The sequence below is a fragment of the Phasianus colchicus genome, chromosome 15, assembly GCF_987193195.1.
Source record: "Phasianus colchicus chromosome 15, bPhaCol1.hap1.1, whole genome shotgun sequence".
NCBI classification, from domain to species: domain Eukaryota; kingdom Metazoa; phylum Chordata; class Aves; order Galliformes; family Phasianidae; genus Phasianus; species Phasianus colchicus.
The window spans coordinates 16,759,902-16,777,992 of record NC_143450.1 but is presented as its reverse complement, the minus strand read 5'-3'; the positions used below and the strand labels follow the sequence as shown (position 1 = coordinate 16,777,992).

The following is an 18,091-nucleotide window of genomic DNA, read 5'->3' as shown; positions in this document are numbered from 1 at the left end:
CTGAGCATCAACACTTTCCCGTAAAACTTGACATCTGCTGAATATAAATTGAGAGAAAAAGGAGAAAAAAAGTATTAAAGCTATTTAGTTGTAATGGAGTTTGTGTTAGTGCAGGTGGCTTTTTTTTACTTCTTGGTGAAGCATAATGCATGTTTGACTCATGACTACTTCACCTGATTGAAGAGACAGCCCCAGCAATGGGATGAGCAGCATTCCTGTATCACATCTAAATCAGCATCAGCTTCCTGCTGGAAACTGCTGAGATTGCACTGTGGCTTTTCACATTTTTTTTTTCCCCGAGACATTTCATTTATGTTTTCCTGACTCAATGCCTTCGAGCCTCATACATTACAAGTGCGAGAGCTTGCTGGTTATACCAGAATTGGGAGCCGGTAGCCAAACAGGGCCATTACAGGGAGAAATACAGCCCCACAGCAGCCCAACGGGCATGCATTACATCTGCGTTGGGATGCAGGAGGATATTTTTATAAGTCAGTTTTAAGCCACTCCTCAGAAAGAGAAATATCTGGTGGAAGGGCCCGCTCAGCTGCTCCACGTGAGGGAGTTGGTTTTTGGCCTGCACACATCCCGTTCTCATCCTTAATGAACCACGTAATCTCGGTCAATGAGAAAACTGCAGTGTGCAAGTGGGTGCAGGAGGAGAAAGCCATGGGAGGAGCCTGCAGCCACCGGTCAGCTGCTGCACTCTGACTCCTTCCTCTCCATTGCTCCTTCAGCTTTGCAAGGAAAAAACAACACAGGGAAAAGGGAAGCCCTGAGGACCACCAGCTGGAGGAGCAGCTGGCCAGTATGGTGCAAGAAAAGCATTTCCCAGCTCAAACTTGCCTCCACCAGCCAAAATCATTTTTTCAGCTGCTCTAAAACCAAGGAAAAACTGGAGCTCTAAAGGGCACCGCCGCCACCTACACATCCTCCAAGTCAACAGCAACATCTTTCCTCCTCACCCTACCTGCTGCCAAAACACTGCACCGAGAGGAATTTGCTGTGGAAACACATTTCATTGAGATTGCAGCTAAATCTTAAATAGACATTACTGCCCAGCAACAGCAATGGGCTCAGCAACTCACAGCTGTGCCAAGTTGGGCTGGCTGCGGGTTGAGGATGTTCTCAGAGGGAATGTTGTATTCAGATCTGTACAATGCCAGGCAGATGAGCCAGTTTTAATTGGGATGTCACCAAAACAGCCAAAAAAAGAAATTATGTCCTCCAAAATCCTCAGCTATAGATGCTGCTCTAGCAACAACCTGTCCTCAAGTGCAGGACACAGCAGTGCCCGTAAGCCTTAATTCAGTGCTGGTCAGCTTGAGTGAGCAGTAGGTGCTCCCTAAGCTTGGAGCCAGCCTGAAACATTGCCACAGCACCACACAAATCAATCATCATTTGCATTCCACTTCTCCATTCTGTTATCTTTAATTAATCCCCTCCCCATCTCAGAGCCAGGCACCATTTCTGTCTCAGGAACCACATTACTATTCATCCCTCTTCTCTACAAACTCAAGGTGATAATTTTAAGTTTCTGGAAAATTTTCTCATATCTCCTTGTCATGTTCCAACACTTTCTGTATATTCATTTGTCAATCATTTGTCCATAGTTTCAGCCTTGTTCTGACAGATATTAAATGTTTTAAAAATATACTGCACCAAGCGGTTGGAAGCACAGGCATCAACATCTTAATCTCCTAAATTAAACAAGAGACATCCATTTTATCCCCATTTACCCTCTAGCAGTTACTTCCCTCCATACTTCTTCTGCAAAGAAGGACGGAAGAATTAAAGCCATTTCTAACGCATCGCAAACCTTTTATTCCCCCCACATTTGCTCCTTGCTGAGGAAGCAATGTGAAATGCATTTACCTGATGGAAGAGTTACAGCCTACCAACAGATAATGCAATAAAGTAAAAACCTACTAAAAAGCTTGCTTGGAAGTGAAGGCTTCAAATCTCACATACTGTTAAAACTGACTCAGAGGGTATCAATGCAGAAACGGAACACCAACACTGAAACACTGACATTAACTACTTTGTTTTTATTCTGAGGAGTAGGAAAATCACCAGCTTCGCTGCTTGTGAGTCACAACAGAAAACAATCCAGAAGAGGTGAAAATAGATGGAAATAACTGTCACAAATTAAGGGTTTCTGCAGCAAGTGTTACTTGCTTTAAGCATCATGATCTGAATTTCGTTAATTTGCACAGCTGGGGATTTGGACCAGTAGATATTTACAGCCAGGGAAGGGACGGGCTCAGCCATGTGAGATGTGCCCACCTTTGTACACCTCCATCCCTCTGCCATTAGCAAATGACATTAATGCAAACACCACCCAGAAGAGAGGATTACAGCCATGGGTTCCTGCAGGGCACCTGTCCCAGTGGGGCACAGCACAGCCCTGCAGCCAGCCTCCCTGAGCTGCATCCCTTGGGAACTCCTGGGCCATGCTGTACCCGTGGACGAAGGCAGCAGCCTGTACCCATGATGCAGGAGCAGTATTTGTTCATTCATGCTGGGAAAGCACGTGGAGAGCTGGATCTGAAAGGGTACATATATAATAACAGCACACGTATTCACTGCTTTCCCTTCAGAAGTGTTCTGTATGAGGAATAAACACAAACGCAACTGATAGAAATCAACACAGCATTATTTCTCTTGGAATACAAAGGCCCCCAACGGAAACAAAAGGGTCACATTTAATAGCAGAAAAGGGAAAGCTTGGGATATAAGGCAGGAATAAGCCACAATCATCACTCATCAACATCAGAGCACATTGGGCTGAAGCTGCATTACAGGGCTTTTTATTCTTTTAAGATAGGTAATGGAATAAAATCTATTTCAGTGCAGGGCTTATCTCTGCCCTTCAGCTGATCCACACCAATACAGTACAGGCCTGATCCTACAAGCAGAGGAGAGGAGTGCAGACACCCGAGGCTACAGTTACACCTGACCACAGGCTGTAGGAAGAATCCAAGCAGCTTCCAGCTGAGCCACCAGCTGAGGATGCCCAGCACACAGCACAAAAGAAAGGCACTGTGTTTCAGACTGAAGATTGGGACTAGGCTTTTTCCATCCGTTTATAATTCAGATTTGTTCCCTGGTACCTTAGCTAAAAAAAAAAAAAAAAAAGAACAGAAGTAAAACATTCATTTTCAAACTGAGGAACAAGGGAAGAAACTCCCCAGTCTGCCTTCACTATCACTGTCCCTGGCACAGACACATGCAGCTCTCAGGCAGCTTAGGAACTGGATGCAAGGAAAGGAACTCTGCCACAGTCCTTTATACTGTCCAGAAAGGAACGAAGAAATTAGAGGCACTACATTGGACTCTGCAGTGAAAACAGGCATACAGAAACAACTTTTACCAATTTACCTGAAATTACAGCCATCCTTCAAGCTACCTTTTAGTAATGCCAACAGATAAGCAGCCTTACTATTTTATCCCTCAGAGAAAAAGTTTGAGAAGCTGCAATAAACTTCAAAAATTAGGTTTTAAAAGGGACAAGATATTAATTACACTTTGGCACAGCTGATAACTTGCAAAAGAAATGCACAAGCAGCAACAGGACGACTGCAGAGGCCTAGGGATTAGTTCACTAAACAATATTTGCATTAGAGAAAATCCTACTCTTTGCCCATCCAGCATGGCTCATCCCATTGCACCCATCGCTTACGGCTGCAGCTCTCCTCCATTGCTCCACAAGGAGAGATGTTGCTTCAACCCATCAGTAATAGGTGAAAATTTCCAGAAGGCAACATCCAGCAAGCGTGTTGTGGCCAGGGTAAATAGGATTACTGGCAGCAGAGAAAAGTTAAGTCTTCTGCTCAACAACACACCGGGGACAGTGGTTGCTTTCCAGCCTTGGACTGCAAATACCATCTTGCCAAAGCTTTCTGTGCTAATGGGGCCTATTTTCTCTATAGGGAAGAAAAAGGCAGGGAGAGAATTCAATTTTTATGCTTCCGAGTTCCCTACTGATGCGCATGTATTTGACTGCTCCTGTTCCCATTAACACCCAGCATGGGCGGATTTAAACAACTTCAGAGCTGCTGCAAGCTGGGATCATCCAAGAGACAGAGCAAATGCTTTAAAAAAAAAAAACAACAACAACAAAAGTTGTATTTCATGTAAAGATTTTTCTGCACTAAATAATACAGTATAGATTTGATTTAGAAAAAAACACAACAGAAATACTCTTTGGAAGCTATGGCACGGAACAGAGTGCTGCCTGCCTCTGTTTGCACTCACAGTCCTCACCAACACCTCCAGGAGCTGTGCTTGCAGAGCAGGGTCCCGCAGGGGTCCTGGGGGCAATGCACTGACTCCAGCACAACAGGGACTACATGGCTGCCTCTGGTTTAGTCAGGTGGAAGAACACACACAGTGCTCGTTCTGGAGGAAAAAAAGGGTCTGAAACGGCCAATGAAAGAAATCCCTCCAGGATTCAGCATGAAATGGAGTGAATGAGCAGCTGGAGAAGGGGAGAAAAGCACATTGTTCTCAGAGTGCGATGGCAGAGTCATCCCGAGCCAAAATTAAGTTTCCCCAAAGTTCACATCTGAAGTTGTCTCAACAGCACTCAAGTGCACAAAGCATGTGAAAAATTGAAAACAAGCTCTATTTGTGTGTAGATGCCTTTCTATCAGGAGCAGGGCTAAGTTTCCCAGGAACAGAGTTTGTTGGGGGAAGAAGACAGACCACTGCTTCCCAATTTGCACCACGAAAACTTCAAGGCATGTCCCATTCAGGAGCCCTATGCTGCAGCACAGGGGTCCCACTATGGGATGCATCTTCTCCCACTGCAGTCAGAGTGCACACTTGTGCTGCAATTTCAATCTATTTGATACTGAAATGTTACCGCAGGACTAGACAGCATCACACAAGAGGTGCAGGTGCATTTAACACAGCCAGCAGCAAATACATACTTATTAAACAGGAAGACAGCAGAGTGAAAGATTCCTCATTCAATATTTGCACTTAGAGCAAATATTCTGCTTTGACAGAACAAGAAAGGATCTGTTTTCCCCCCTTCTCTTGTATCCTTCCCAGCACAACTGTTTCACGTGTTCAAGCCAAATAACAAACGCCTGTCTTCGCAGACAAATTGGGAAACAGCAAAGAAAGCTGCTAACACCGAGCTTTGTACTGCATGGTCCAAAGGGAGTCCACGGCAGGGACAAGGCAGAATGCATTAAATCTCAATTAGATCACAGTACACAACAAAGCACAGAACATTATCATCATATTTGCTCACCCAAGGATTAAGTGGTTTCCTTCAGAGAGGGCTGTGCTTGCAAAGTGTCTTGGGGACCGAGTGGCTCTTTGTGGTGGCGAGCAGCCACTGCGCTGCCTTCTCTTAATGACTTGCACCCAGCAAATGCATCTCATAACGCAGCACTGTACGTGGTCCTGTGTGACAGACTGCGGGCTGCAAAGTGATTTAGCTCAGCATTTTGGAAGTGCTTTCTGGGTATTTTTAGCCTATGTAGCACACTGGTGCCTGCCTAGATATGCCAGAAAAAAAAAATAGCAATGTAGAAAGAAAAAAAACAACAGCGAAACAGAGAAAATACCGAAGAAAATAAAGCTTTGGTGGCATAATTACTGTAACAACGTACTGGTTTAGTCATTTCAAAGCACAATGATTTAGGCAACACGATGGCAGTAAGGGACATGGTTTAGTGATGGGACACAATAGGTCAGGTTCACAGCCAGACCTGATGATCCTGAATGCTCAACATCCACAAGTCCTCAAAGTGAAGTGTGCAAACAGTTGATTCCCAGCATCACAAACACAACAGCTGGCACACACAGCCAGGCAGCAGCACCCAGCCTGGGCTCCCAGGCCCCATCCCAATGCATATCCTGACACAAGCTCCAGCAGCAGGATTCACCCAGCCACACAGAACAGCTTTCACCCCAACCCCTCCTCCTCAGAGCCAAAGGCTTGCTTTCCCTTAACTTCAGAGCCCTGTGTTGGATTCTTAACCTCAAAAATTCTTGCCCCAATACCCAACCTTCCCAATTCCCTTCCCCCAGTCATTTCCACTGTGCTAACTTCACTTGCCTCCACTCTAAGCACAAGATTTGCCTAAAAATCTTCCAACGCTGGACAGATGCCAACAGCAACGACAGACTTCACCCAACCAGTCTACTGTGAACTGTTTGCACTTCACTCCCAAAGAACAACTAAGTGCAAAACTTCTGTGCTGTTTGATTAAAGCCAGTGAAATCAACACGTGCAGTGTGGAACTGGTCTCCTCCTGGAGTCCTAATGAACCTTAAAGCCCCACGGCTGCCCCCAGAAACCTTCCTGCACAAAACCTGGGCGCTCCACAGCTCAGGTGCGAGCATCTCTGCACTAACTGCCCATAGCAACAGCCATGGACAAAGAAATAGTCATATTTTACAGAGAATTCAAATGCAACAGGAGAGCAGATGCTGTATTTGTGTCTGGCTTATACGATTTACAAACATTTGTTGATACACCTTAAAGCACACAATATTCAATAAATGCAGCAGAAATTATCTTAAAAGTGGCAGCACCTTGACTTGCTCCTGCAGCAACACTGTGATACCTGCACGCTGCATTAAAGCCCCTTGGAAGGATTTACTCTCCCTCCAAGCATCAGAATGAGCAGCTGAAATCACGGCAGGACCAGCAACCTCAGCAGGATCCCTGTTACCATCTGAGGGCACTTTCTGGACTCACACCAAAAAGGGAAGGAATCAGGTGCCACACACTGGGGCTAGGATTTGTGAGGTATTAATAAAACTGATTAAAATAATTTTTTGGACTGCAGTGGCAAACATAAACTGATTCAGCTCTGCGTTGATAACAGGGCTGCCAGTTATTAAAACTGAATTGGATGGAGAGTCACCAGAGCCCCTCCATCCCTGTGCCTGGCACAGCCCAACTCGGAGCATTCAGACACACTGCAGTCCCCTCCAGGTTACTTTAAGGGGAAGTGAGCTCCATATTGAGGGGAACTCCAGAAACACAACACTGCTACACAACCAGACCATCACCTACCAACATGGGAATATGCTCAGCAAAAAAAAGCACTGCTTGCCAAACACCCTCAACCACCACACGTACTTCCAAGAAAGTCCATCACGATATTTTCTCTAACAACCTAAGCTATTATTTTGCCCTATAATGAAGATCAAGACTTTACAATGGAGGAATCTCCTGAAAAAGGACATCACGCTACCTTTCAGAAACACATCTGGAACAAGCAGCTCACATCTACAAGCCCTGAGGCTTTCTGCCCAGACATAGAAACAAAGCACTCCCCTGCCCCCAAGGAAATAAACACCCTGCCCAAAAATAGCTCGAGTTCCTGATTTCAAAACTCCCTTAATGGTTGGGATTCAAGCTATATGGTCACAGCACAAATTATATTACGCATCCCCTGACTGCACACACTGAGATTATGACTGCTCAGTGCACTCAGCATACAGATGCTCACAAGGGAACACTAAAAGCAAATTCTGGCCCTGTCTATCATCCATAATTCAAGAGAAATCAGGGTTAAAAAAAGTGCATGAGCAATTGACATAATTTATATGCTGCGAGTGGGAGAGTTGGCAGTCTCTCGCATCATAAAGTTTAAATAACAGTAGTTTAACACCAGATGTACCCGCAGCTGTCCTGAGCGCCGTGCCATTAGCTCCATTACGGCACAGCACTATTCCTCCCCTTGCTCGGTATCCAGCCCTGCCCCACCAAGTACTGGTGAAAGCAGATTTCCCCAGGAATCTCAGGAACAACCAGGCAAGCAGACACTGCAGCACAAAAAAGCACAAAAAAACCCACCTTGAAAAGTTTTGTGATGCCATCGATTGTGAAAGGTGCTACCTTTAGAATTAAAGGAGAGACAGGAAGAAGCATCGGCATCTTCAGAGTAGCCACCAAGTTGTGGAGATGATGCTCTGAGCTTCGATCGATACAGTGACATTTACCTTTAGAAGATACACTTTCTTCCTGTTGTAAACTAACCAAAAATATTCTTCTTCCCACCGCCTTTACACGAGGGGATATCAAATTAATTCAGTGTGTGTGCATTGAGGGGTATTAATTGATTGTTCAATCTAAACCAGCTTTTAGTCAATAAGTCCTACTGAAGCTTCACTGAAAGAAGAGAACGGCTGCAGCATCCTCCCAGCATCCCCAGTGTACATTTCCAGGAGAAAATCCAAACTTCCCAGAAATGAAGTATTACACAACAGCATTACATTATTGGGCAATGTTGGAAGCACAGGGAATAGGCCACCAAAACTCAAACCTGTACGTTCGCTTCTTCAACTAATTTGTTCTCCACCTCCTCACTCCCATTGCAATTTGCTATAGAATGACTAACAAGGCAGAACAGAACCAATACCATCCACAATTACAAAGTTGAATTTGATGAGTGCCAAACCCAGAAAGCTGAAACCAGAAGCCTGCAGTCCAGCCATGCCTCCTGCTCTAAACCTGAAGTCTTCTTGCAGGAGGCCGTGCATTTGCAGAAACCATAAGGCAAATATGAAAACAGAGCTTCTGAAAGAGAGAGCACTGATGAACACTGCCATCCTCCTGTTGGTTTTGCAGTACCCTGCACATACCAGGATGCCATCACTGCATTACCAGCCCAAGCACCACCTTTCTGCAGTTAATGCTACAATGCAAGATTGACAGGTTTTTTGCTTCCTTCATCTGTGCTCAGCTGGGAAGTACAGCTAAGCTATGTTTAAAACAAGAAGTCACCATCAGCACAGAGCATCAACACACCTGGTGAAGAAATCCCTTTTCTACCTCCTAAGAGCAGATTCAGCATCTCCACAGCATGAAGATGATGAGACACTTCCCAACCTCTTCATGAAACACAAAACTTGGTGAGCACACAGCAACAAGAAACACGGTGGGGAGGGAGACTGGATCATTTTTAGGGTGGCTTTATTTTTCCCCACCATCTGATTTCTAAGCAGCAAAGCAGGACCAGAACAGGTTTGATAGCAAGCAGTGCTAACACAGACCTAAGTCTTCCCCCTCTTTCTTTTACAGTCCCAATCTCTCTTTCCTTTCCCCCTACTGCTCCTGATGTGAGCAGCACCTCTGCTCCTCAGCATCACTGCTTCCATGGCTCTCCCTCCCAGCTGTGCCACATCCCACACCACCTGAAGGAAAAAGCCCCCAGCCATCTTGTGGGCTTTTTTCCACTTTTTTTCTTCCTCTAGGTCATGATCCAATATTCTTATCAGAGCGTGCAGAGCACATTGTCTAGACAAACTGCTCCTGCAGCAGCACCCAGGAGCACGGTTGCACACGGGATGTAAAAGGCACACGTCTGAAATATGGCACAGAGCATCCCTTTTAACACTGCCACGTGAACTGCCAGCATAAAGCACTTCACATGGGATTTACAGCACCCATCTCCCTACCCAGGAGGTGGGGAGAGAAATCTGCAAAGAAGGCAGAACATAATTTAAGTTTATGATTTATATTCTTTCTTCCAGTAGCCAGAGAAGAATTTAAATTAGGCATTTCCAGAACTTCCTTGAACATCCAAATCTCCACATATATCCACAAAAAACTCAATGAAACCTCAGGATTATGTTATTCCTCGACTCACAAAACACAATATATGGCATCCCTGCTGCCACTTCATACTGACTTAGTGTTACAATTACTGGCACATCTGGAACTAACAAACATTTTGAGCAAATTAATAAGATGAGTGACTTGCTAAAATCTCTCTCTCTGGGCTAGATACCCTACAGCTTCCTGAATAATGAAAACATGGAGGAGAGAAAACCCCAAGCCCCTCACTCCAACCTAACAGCCAAACGCAGAACCTCTGCAGCCACCCTTCTGCTCCAAAGGACACATCTTCACAAAGCCTTCAAGATATTCTTTAACTTGCTCTCTCCTGAAGACATGCCCAGCTCCCCACAAAAACTACAGTCCCCAAAGGAAGAAACAGGAGAAAGGAATCCCTGGCCATACTGGATCATATGAACCATTGGCCATTGCTATGATGCTGCTCTGAGGGCTCACCGGGGACACCCACCTCTGCCTGGTGCCATGCTTCCTGCTGCTTCTTTCCCATCCTTTCCCATCCTGACTCTACAACTAACCAGAGCAACAGCAAGGCAGCAAATGAGGGAGCCTGGGTTTATCAGCAGGACAAAAGGGGCTCCCTGCCCCAAATGAGCACCACCAGCTGTGATGCATTAACAAGGTGACCTTGCTCTGCCTGCCACCCACACCTGAGTCCCATCATGTTCAATCAAGAGATCGACCTCCCCAGGTGTAAACAAGTGCCACCTTACATCAGAGCAAAGAATTCCCCACTTCAAATGAAGCACAAACCCCAAGAAATAGGAAACTTTGGAGGTGTCAAGTTTACAGCATTTAAATCCAAACCACTTTAAGTACAAAAAGATTCTACCTGTCATACGCTGTCTGCAAAACCTCCTGGTGAAAGCCTGCCCTTCCCAATCCTTGCAGGGACTTCTGCATTCAAAACACCTTCTTCAGCTGCTGAGCACAGAGCTTCAGTGCTGCCCCATGTGTGCCCAACAAGGCACAGCACAGCCCCTGCCCTGGGACATGGGGATGCAGCAGCAGAAAGCAGCAAAGCTCACAAAGGCAAGTTCTGCAGCATGATGAAATGCAGGAGAATCATCCAGATCCAGCCAGAGGGAATGTCACACCCAGTAACTGCAGTTCTAATTACTCAGGATCACGTTTAATACTTCTGCTCATCTTTAGCAGTGTTTTGCCCCATGTACAACATTACTAAATTTAATGAGCACGGTCAAGGTGCCACTTTGCACAAGCGTGGATAGGAGGTGTACCTTTAACAGCAATGCAATAAGCTAGACATCCTTTTTTTTCCCAGAAGCACAATCAGGGTTCCATCCTGAATCCCCTGCATGTGGTGGGACCTTTGCTATTAATGCCTGTGAGAAGAAGAACTCTTACCTGTATTTATTCCCTCTGGTCTACCAAGCTATATTTAAATCTGTTTCCTCAATAGGAAGGAACTTAACCAACCTGGAAAATAACAAATCAATGCTACCTGCATTGTTTTTCATGTCTGACTACACCATTAATGCCGTGTCAGACACCATCAGCATCAAAGGAGGCATCAGCTTTTGCCAGAACTATAGCATTTTCTGAATGAAAAAGATATGAGAAAACCTCTTAAATTCCCAGGACGCTTTTCCTGCTGAACTTGCCCACTGCCAACAGTGCGATGCCCTTCATGGCCCTGCCTACTCAGCCTGTTCATACAGTGCTGTGCTGGGAGTTTCTGCCCCAGAAACAAGAACTGTGCCAACCTGCCCTCTGAGAATAGAGACTTCCTTACAGAGCAGCTGGTGAAAGGAGAACTGGTTTCCCCATCAGTTGAGATGATCCTGAAGGTCCAGCTGGGAGGCTGCTTCCCCTGCTGGAGCAGAGGAGTTTGTAAGCAATAATATCCAGACAGAACTCAGCACTGTGCTGTCAGATAAAATTCTCATTCTTATAAGTGCAGCACCCTGACAGCTGCAATATGTCTGCTGCTCCTTAACCAGGTGTGGTTAACAGGTGAGACTGGTTTGCAGCAGGACTGAGAAGCAAACTCTGAAAACATACAGGTTTTCATGCAGATCTTTGTTTTCCTTATGCACTTAATTGCATCTTAAGCTGTTCTTAATTCCAAGTGCCATACAGTTGTATGCTGCTTGCTGCATGGCTCCCCAGGAGCCCTAAGAGTCAAAGGCACAGGGCAGCATCACAGCCAAGGATGCAGACAGCAACCACAGAGCTGGATGGGCAGAAAGGTTTAAGTCAAACTGAATAGAGAACAGGAGAAAACATATATGGCTATATACAAAAGGAGTTAAGTATGGAAGGACTCCAAAACCAGCACTTCTGGTTAGCAAACATTATCCTGCTGAAATTCAGAGAAGTCTTTTCACGTATAACATTATTTCATATCTCCTCCCCCCCAAATTTGGAAGGACTGCGGTGGAATGAGAGGGGAAAAAAATCCTTATCCCTCTTTTCAAGAGGGAACTTAAATATATTTTACTATGCAAAGTTGGCACAGCTAAGAACACCCAGCAAACACTGCACACTGTTCTTAAGGAGTACTTAACGTCGTATAAGACAATAAAAAGGCAGTAGAGATTTGCAGACCATTGCAGACCAAGGCTGCCTGTCATACTTAGATTAAAATACAAACCCATGTAATGTATTCTCCCTGTTAGCTCTGCTAAAGCACTAACCGGGGTGTACCGCAATTGACTTTGGAGAGAGAAAGGGCCATGTCTTTAAATACAAAAGAAATGCATTTGCTCAAGGACAGGAGAGCTCACAGCTCTTCCTTGCACATTGTGGGTCTTAAAGCAGCAGTTATTTAACAAGCCTCAAGGACCAACCAAGAATGCAATAAATTCTTTACAGAAACCTAAAGGGTCTCCAAGAACCCAGGAATAAATAATAAGTTCACAAAGCTTTATTTGCTGTCCTCCCACCTGAGCAGTCCCCTCTCACTGTGCCACCTGGGCTGGGTGCTATGGGGAATACCCAACAGCAGGACCTTGTGGGAAGGTGCCAAGCTGACCCCTGGGCTCTGCTCTCACCCACACACCCCACGGAGCCCCAGAAGATGCAGCCAAAGCACCCAGCCATGTGCCTTCTCACATGGAAATGCACGCTGTTGGACTGCAGCCATGCTGGCAGCAACATCTGCATCAACACAGCCTTACTCACTGCCAGTGCCCTGCTGTGCCAGGCAGCCGGGAACACGGCTCAGACCTGGTGTGTTTTAATCAATTCCTTCTCCAGAGCTCTGCAGCACAGTCGTGTGATGGTCAGTTTACAGAATATCAAAGCTCTGCCTCTGCGCTGGATTGCTGCGGAACGAGAGCAGCCATTTTAGCAATTAACTTATTTTTGGTAGCATTGTTTACTTCTGCAAATTTGAGTGATGCTGTTTCTCCCATCAGATACCTTCTTTTTAACCAGTAAAAAAAAAAAAATAGCTTGAGTGCATTAAAGCATTTTTCATCTCTGTTCTTCACATGCAGTACTGAACTTTGAAATATTCAAAGTTTAACCAATTGATTTTGCTTCCGGCAAGTCTCAGTTGCAGGCAGCTCTGCAGAGTGTGCAGCCTCTCACTCTGAAATAACTACTTCTTACCTAACCTGATCTATTCACAGAAGAATGAACAAACACCCATTAATATAGATCTAAAGTCAAGAAGACAGAGCAGTCAGCGCAGAGAAGGGGAATGAGAGTACAGAGTGAAAAACTTCAGTGATGGAGCGTCCCAACATCCGCTGCCTTTGCCGAGCAGCATGGCACAAAGAGGAACAAAGAGGATGGAGGGCAGCAGGGCTGAGGATGCAAGGTGTGGATGCCCTCCTCTTTCTCCCACCCGTGGCATTTCTTGTTTGTTCAAGGATTTCATATTAGGTTCATCTTTGGAAAATCATGAAGGAATTTATCACTGTACTCCTTCAAAATGCCATGTAAATATTAGCTGCCCTTACGAGCTTAATCGCTGTGCAGTAGGCATTATGAATGTTATTCTTTATGCAGGGAGTTTCCAAAAGCAGCCGAAGTGAGCACATCCCCATAAACCCTTCACTTTTTCCCATCACAGCCCCAAAACTGCCGTATGGGATGGTGCTATATGAAAGCAGACAAGGAGGAAGATGGCACAGGAAGGAGCAATGATGCTCTGAGACAAAGGTGTTATCCCCCTGGCTTTGTGCATGAACTCCTTATCAAAATGCAGTGCTCAACAGCAAGGGGCACGGTGATGAGGTGAGAAATTAGGACCAGAAGCACTACATGTGGATTCCTTCTCCCCATCCCTAACTACTTTAACTTTGCACACTTCTTCCACGCCGAAACATGAAAAACAATACTGACCCTACATAAACAAAACACTGTGCTCACCAGCTGAGTGATCCCGATCCCCATGGCTCATTTTCTATTAATTCTTTAAGACTTGGCTGACTCTGAAAACAGGTTTTCCTGCTTTACAATTCACTCTGCCCAGCGAGGGCAGCCGGTAGGCTGACTGCTGGATGCTGGCACTGCAAGGCAGCCACACCAAACCCCTCCCTGGGCAGGCACAGCTCCCTGCTGCCATTGCCTCAGCAGCCTCCCCCCTGCCCAGCACACAGCCACCCTCCTGCAGCACAGGCAGCACCACACAGAGCAAAGCCTGGGGGCACAGCCAGCACTCTGCAGGCACTGCGACCGTGTTACTGAGCGTGGAAACTCAGAATAGATAAAACAGCAAGAAATGGGACAACATATTCATCATTTTTAGTGAGGTCCTTAGAAGTAAAAATGGTAATTTGGTTTTTTCTTTTACTTAACAATAGAGTTCTAGGAATGTGAGAAAGAGAAATACTCTTACTTACGATGCCTTAAAGAGACCATACAGGCATCCTGCCCATCTATTACAGCTTCAGTTTAATTCAGCAGCTTACAACCTTTTAGCATGAAAATGACAGTTAGATCAGCATAAACTTAGATGCTTTCTTGAGAAACAATATCACATTGCAGAAATACCATCCCAACTGGGAAAAAACCAAACCACCACAAGAAGCTGCGACGTCCAGAACATATCAAAACATTTGCATGCTTTTCAAAACACATCTTGGCGCTCTTCTCTGGATGCCAATAATACTTTTCTCCTTCAGTGAGACATATCCATCTATACATGAGAGAACAAAACTCCTTGGCTGGGCTGTCCATGCTGCTCTCCATGTAACAGGAGTGCCATGTGATGCACTCAGTGATTCTCAGTGCTCAAAAACAACAGCAACAACAACAACAACAACAACAACAACAAGGTATTCACAGAGCCACTGCAAGGTGCAGGTCAGCATTTAGGAGGAAGTTTTTCCGCCCAGAGGGTGGTGAGGCACTGGAACAGGTTGCCCAAGGAGGCTGTGGATGCCCCATCCCTGCAGGCATTCAAGGCCAGGCTGGATGTGGCTCTGGGCAGCCTGGTCTGCTGGTTGGTGACCTACACATAGCAGGGGGTTGGAACTGGATGAGCACTGTGCTCCTTTGCAACCCAGGCTATTCTGTGTTTCTACGATTAATCTTATATCTAGTTTTATAACTCCTGAAAGGACTTTTAAGAGGGATAGTCCCCCAATGCTGATGGGTATTGAATCATAGAGTCATCAAGGTCAGAAGAGACCACCGAGATCATCCAGTCCAACTGTCCACCTACAACCAAAATGGCCCACTAAAACCATACTCAACATGAATTTTGTCCCTCAGTTCTTCTTGAATTCAGCTGCAGGAGGAGGAGTAAAATGGATAGTACACAACGTTGTTACCATATATTGTCTGGGTATGGGCAGTTCCAGCACTTATCAGCTGTACAGCAGGAGTTTTGAACTTGCAGAATAAAAACACTAGTGACTTTCTCTACAGCCGTCAGCTCACAATATTGCATCATCCCATGGGATGCCCCTGAAGCAAGCTCTGCTCTCACCAGGCAGATCTGTGCAATAGGCCAGGACTTATTCCTTGGCAGTGTCACCACCACCGTGCTTCCTGCAGGGTGCATTCAGATATGATTCTGCAAGCATTATCAACCACTCTATCAATACCTTGACTCAGGCCTTGAATCTCTAACCTTATTAACAAGGAAAAATCCCCCAAGTCAGCTTCTCTATTTGGAGAGCTGTTGCTGTCTGTAAAGAAGAGGAAAAACACTGTATGCATTAATAGAATAAACAACAGATTTTCAAGGGATGACACCATCCCATTTCAGTTTTTTGAATGCATTTCAAACATCACACATTTGCAAATTCAATTGCAAATTCTTCTGTGATTTCCAGTTTGAAGATTGTATTTAGATCCTCTGGGCCTAAGCAGAGCAATGCTGTGTGTTTACCAACCAAGAACATTGGAATTCATGTCCTAATGTTGCTTCATTAGTCTGCTTTACACTTTCCAAATGATGAAAGCAGGTCTTAATTTTTCATGAAGAGGAAAATTACACCTTTTTGCATGGTAAAACAACTGGGTTAATTGTCCACATTAACGTTGCATCTGTTTCCCAAGAAGCCACCAAGTCTTTCCATCAGAACATTGTAAATACGAGTCAAAGCACAGAAAGCAACACCATTTCCTCCAAGCACGCCAGGCTAACAGTTTGAATCTGGTATGTAAGCTTTTTTTCTGATGATCCCACAACCATCGTGCCCTTTCTGCATGGATTGGGAAGTCTTACAACACTGCAGATATGAGAGTTTTAATTAGTAAGATATCTTCATCCAAATTTCCACATTCAGCTTGAGTGTTGTATGTTTTAGGGAAAACAACAACTAAGAATATAGAATATTTTTAATACTTCTGAACACTTCCACGAGCCTGAAAAACTTTCTGAAAGGTTTCTTATTGGTTATGATTGGTTCTTACTGGTTCTCATTAGCACATAGGTCATCACATTCACAGTCAGATTAGGAGGAGAGACTTCAGGAATCACCAGGTTCCAGAAAAGAAAGAAAACAACCATTCTTGCCTCTGTGCAAACCTAGCACTACAAATATGCATTGATTTGTAAACTGTTCCCTTTGTGTATTTGAAAAAAATACCAGATGCAAATTAAGTAGCTGATAACAAACAGGTTCCTTGACACTGAATGAAGGTTACCCATCCCAAAGCCATCCAGCACACCACACAGTACTTTTATTTAGGACATTAATTAGAGTAACAGAGGTGACTGGCTCGATGAACCGACCCTTGGCTTCTCCAAACCACAGACAGGAGGGGCAGAAAACCCAGAAGAGCGCTGTGGTTTGATGAAACCCCAGTTACAAGCTCAGCTGGTGGGTTACAGCCAGAACTGCACAGAGTTCTTAACCTGCAGGATTTTAATCTGCACCTGAACCAGCCCCAGCAGTAGGAAAATCAGACAACATGCCAGCAGCATCCACTTCTTTAGCAATTTACAACTCCAAGAAATAACACAACCACCCCCCTCGCCCAGATCTCCTTCTTCTCACTTGAAATGAAGTGACAAATTGCATCTAAAAGAAGAACTTTAATGAACAGAAGTGAACTTCTAATGAAGGCAGTATTGATAAAATGTCAAGCACGGGGGCTCTGCTCCCAGCTCATTTAAATACACAAGGAGGTGGAACAGAAGGAGCTCCATTTGCCTGCTGTCCAAGCAGTGCTCATCACCCACAGCCCAGTTCTGGGGCAGCAGCAAGAAGGAAGAGCACGAACAGAAACTGCTGGGCACAAATCTGTGCCATAGAGCATGCAAAGCTCCACAGGACTATTCAATGCACTCACTCTGGTACAGTGCAGTGCTGCCATCTCCCTGGCAGGGTGCTGCACGTTTCATGTATGAAAAATAGGAAGACTAGAGAGGATGAGACGTGTTCCCACTGAACATAAAACAGAAATAGTAGAAAAAGCATGACAAAACCATGAGAACCCATCAATGCTGCACTGTGCCATTCAAATCTCCATTTATGTCATCACACACAGGGACCTGCAGTGAACGGTTTTCATGCACTTTTATCACAAAGCACACTTCAATGGATAGGGCTCTTAATGGCCTCTGGTTTCATCTGCCTGTGAAGCATGTTGGTGTTCTAACCTGCACTCCTCTCCACCTCACTTTGTGGAGGATGTTCTCCAAAAGCACAAAGCCAGTACTTACCAACTCATAAGTTCACGGTTCTGACATCCCTCCAATGGATGCAATGGATGCTAACCCCTCCTACCTCTCCAGTATGCAATAAGAAATGTTGGTTATCGATGGTGGTAAAGAAACAAAGATGCTGCTGCTGTTCGCTTTGTGAAAGATAGATGCATTCAAGACTCAGACTCACTACTGCACCCCAAGCAGCTCCCCCATGGTGACACTACAAGCAACGGGATAAAAACAGCTGGCCTGCTGGAAAACTGGAACCTGAGCATGAATGATTAGACTGCCCCTGAAAAATAGAATTTAACAAAAGAGGGAATCTAAATGGAGGCAACAGAATGGCAATTTTGTGTGGTGGGGACAAGACAAATCTTCACTGCAGCAAAGCAGGATGCTTC

The 18,091-nt window shown here is 45.1% G+C and overlaps 1 protein-coding gene across 4 annotated transcripts in view; it reads right to left on the bottom strand.

Annotated features, from left to right (window-relative positions):
• Positions 1-18,091, bottom strand: part of FSTL4 (follistatin like 4) — a 195,438-nt gene that overhangs the window by 141,072 nt on the left and 36,275 nt on the right. Inside the window, exon 1 of one of the 4 annotated variants that reach the window (XM_090150867.1) lies at positions 5,264-5,406. The exons of the other annotated variants lie outside the window; for them this stretch is intronic. The gene's annotated coding sequence lies outside the window, so the exon portion shown is untranslated. Of the gene's footprint in view, positions 1-5,263; positions 5,407-18,091 lie in introns of those variants that run through there. 4 annotated transcript variants of the gene reach the window in all.